This window comes from Poromitra crassiceps (genome assembly GCF_964638095.1).
Source record: "Poromitra crassiceps genome assembly, chromosome: 9".
Lineage (NCBI taxonomy): Eukaryota > Metazoa > Chordata > Actinopteri > Beryciformes > Melamphaidae > Poromitra > Poromitra crassiceps.
Genome location: NC_139630.1, coordinates 19023838 through 19027668, shown reverse-complemented (window position 1 = coordinate 19027668; position 3831 = coordinate 19023838). Strand labels below are relative to the sequence as shown.

Genomic DNA, 3831 nt, shown 5'->3' with positions numbered 1-3831 from the left:
TTCCAGAAGAGGGTGCGCTAACGTCAATATAGGATCATGAATGGAGAAACCAATGAATTTGGGAACGGAGGTAAAGCATCGTGCAGCTGGCAGCGTCATTCCACGGTAGTATAGTGTCTCACGGTAGTAGCATCATTTAAAGCAGATGGTGTAGTAGGCACCGTGGTAGACGGTAGGAACCGATAAACCGTGCAACACTGGATGGAACTCTCTCTCTAGCCAATTACTGTGCGTGACAAAATATGACAATATCCGCGAGATAACATTCACAGGTACGAAACACAAAAGAAAACTGTGGAGAGACACTTTTTTCTGTCGCTAAAGACGTCATATCTGTCGAGAGACAGTTTAAAAAGTGTCGAGGGACAAAGCATAAACTGGTCTTAATAGTACTACGGCACTTTTCCACAACAGAAGTGAGTGCTGCCACCTGCTGGTTGAGTTCTATGAGCTCGGCGTCTCCTCCGTTGCGGGCCGTGTGTGGTCCTGCGGGCCGGCGGCGCCGTGGTGATTTGCCTCTGGGGCGGAGGGACAGTCTTAGGTCCTGTGGGGGACATTCTCATTTGGCCTGGAAAACACACACACACACACACACACGCACACGCACACACACACACACGCACACACGCACACGCACGCACGCACGCACACACGCACGCACATGCACACACACACACACACACACACACGCACGCACACACGCACGCACGCACACACACACACACACACACACACACAGACGCACACACAGAGTTATTCATCCTCAATAAGATGTTGTCACAATGTGGTTTCTGATTGAACTCATTAGGGGAAATTTGCAATGCAAATGACTTTATCACCCATTCACTTCTATCTGCCTGTGGCCTCTGAAATGTACCTGCATTGGGCCTACGCATTGGATTTCACTTCAATGTTTTCCCCAAAAGCTTGTAGGATTTTAGATCACAGGGTGCGGAGAAGGGATGCCAATTTTCCGCAAATTCCTGAATCGATCATCGGTTGTAATTAAAAATACAAAAATGTCCAAACAATACCAAATGTGTTTTTCCTCAATAAAACCTTTATTTATACAGCAGCAACATATTGTATATTTCTCACAGCATTGCATAGCCTATGCTATGAAACAGAAAAACGTAGAGGCATAACCCAGAATTGCCCAGAATCCGCGCCGCTCCCTAGGTCCGGCTCACTTTCCGCAGGTTGTTTGTTTTTTCTGCTCGCCGTGCGTCGCAGTTTTTGTGTTAAAATAAGTGTTAAATGCCAGGACAGGCTTGGTGACAAAGAGCTAACGTTAGCTAGCTAACTTTTGGCTAATGCTTGTGCTAACGTTAGCTCCGAGGCTAGGTGGCTTTTTTTCTGGAGATCACCTTAAATGTTTCCATTTCAGTAGCCAGTGAACACTGTTATCGCCGTTAGCTAGCTAGCGGTCGTATATTGACGTCACTAGCAGGAGACGGCAGTAAACACTAGCTACTCACTAGTCACTAGTCACTCTGTTTGCGAGGCTAACAGGCTAGCTAGCTACAATTTGTTTTCTCAGAGCTTTTTATCTTTTAATACATCCATGTCTCAGAGGCGGAGTGTTTTGAGGATGCGGCTCTAGCTGTGATAATACGCTCAACAGACCACAGCTGTGAACCAATCAGATTGCTGGATTTGAGAGAGCCATTTTATAAAGGCTTGTTAACCAGCTCCACCAAGGGAGCTTACCTCTCTTGGCATAGTGGTTAGCGCATGTGCTTTGGAAGCGGGAGGGTGGTGGATCGAATCCCGCTGCACTGCCAGAACTGTCAACACAACGCGGGTTACACATCCGTGTGTGTGTGTGTGTGTGTGTGTGTGTGTGTGTGTTCCATAAGCGCCGGCTGCCGGCTAATTAGCCGTCCATTAAACAATTTCCAGCCGACTACTTTTTGACCATCAATTTTTGACCGTCACCGTTTTTCACTGTCACTTGAAATCCCTGGAAGCGAGCAGCATTGACAGCAGCAGGCAGAGCAGAGCAGAGCCCCCTCCTTTCTGTGTAATGTTACGTCATCACAGTCAGACACATGGGCCTTTGTTTTGGTTTGTGTGACGCACAAACATTAAAGGAGAACTTACCTCCAAAACACTTTTTTTCAGCTTTTAACCAATATATATGACTTTGGGGGTGATGTGTGAAGAATGCTCGTCAAAATTTCCACATTTGTGACCAAACTGTTGCCATTTTACCATTTGTATCATTTTTCAGCAGCATACCTGGCATAAGCGCCCTCTAAGGGTGGAACACTGCTTTTTTTTTGCCCTCAAATGAATGGGAGATTTGGTACAACCTGACGTCACGTTGTCCCCAAAGACTATGGGATTTCAAGATAGTTACTCCCCTACTCCCCCTGTACCCTTTCGGCTCCTCACAACTCCAAGCCTATTCCCATGATGTCATTGACCTGTTAATCAACACGTTTCAAAAACAGTTTTTTCCCCACTGCCATCAGGTTTCTGAACTCCACTCACCTCTGAAATCTCACTGCATACCTCTCCAGCAATGTATATGTTGAATGTTCTGTATTTATGTTGTCATATGTCTGTCTCTGTACTGTAATGTATCATGCTGACACATATTCATGTGCTTAAAGTGTAACTAACCTACAAAACACTTTTTTTCAGCTTTTAACCAATATATATGACTTTGGGGGTGATGTGTGAAGAATTCTGGTCAGAATTTCCACATTTGACACCAAACTGTTGCCATTTTACTATTTGTATCATTTTTCAGCAGCATATCTGGCATAAGCGCCCTCTAAGGGTCAAACAGTGCTTTTTTTTTTCTTTCTCAAATGAATGGGAGATTTGGTACAACCTGAGGTCAGGTTGTCCCCAAAGACTATGGGATTTCAAGATAAGTACTCCACTACTCCCCCTGTACCCTTTCGGCTCCTCAGAACTCCAAGCCTATTCTTATTGAAGTTTGCTCTTAAAATACTGAACCAAATGTCGTCAAAGTTGGCACATGTCTTAATTATAGTTAGTTTCCCGCTGAATGTGTCACTACTTTATTAATATCTTACCTGGATAAGCTCGAATGATGATGTATATATTATCAGTCCGAGTTGGAAGCAGCTGTCTCCAGCCCAGGCATGCGGGAGAGAGTCGTACTGTAAACCTCATGCACTAGCTCCAAGCTCCGCGGGCGCGCGCAGCAGAGCAGAGCTCTCTGTGCTCTGAGAGCAGAGAGAGCAGTCTGATATTTCCGCAAACAAATATGGTCGCAGTTTAGCGCACATGTAAAATATAACGCTATACTACGACGTGACAACGTGACAAAGCTTCTCTAAACACATCGGCTACTATCATATTTCCCTGCATCCCTCCTACTGAGATTATATCGGTAATGATTTTGGACAGACTGAATGCGCGGAGGAGGAGGAGGAGAGAGCTGCAGCTGTGCCCTGAGTAGCCCTGAGAGACACTCGCCTCGCTCCGACTACTGTGCCTGTCTGTAGTCAGGGATCCAGTCACCCAAAATTTGAGAGGACCTGACATGGCATGCTATACTTTTTGTTTGTGTTTTATCTATTCATTTGGACATTAAGGTCCACTGAATGAAAGGTCTGCTCTGCCGGAAACCTCGCGAAAAAAAGTTGTGGCCATTTTTGGATATGAAGCCTTTATTTTTTGACCGAAAAATGTGAAAGAGGTTTTTTTCCTCAAAGTCCTCTGTGGGTTGCGTAGGCTGTCAATAAATTCATCCCAGGTACACAGAACATGTGTGTTGACAACACCAAGTTAAGAAATACACTTACAAAACCTTTCCAAATGATTTATAGCCATTTTCTATTACAAAAAAGC

The 3831-nt window shown here is 45.0% G+C and overlaps 1 pseudogene across 1 annotated transcript in view; it reads right to left on the bottom strand.

The window, feature by feature from the left end:
- The window catches only part of LOC310782938 (microtubule-associated protein RP/EB family member 3 pseudogene), a 10938-nt pseudogene extending 10375 nt beyond the window's left edge, over window positions 1-563 (bottom strand). The window contains exon 1 of the transcript in view: window positions 431-563. The product of the transcript in view is annotated as a microtubule-associated protein RP/EB family member 3 pseudogene (transcript). The remainder of the gene's footprint in view (window positions 1-430) is intronic.
- Between the last annotated feature and the right edge of the window lie 3268 nt (window positions 564-3831).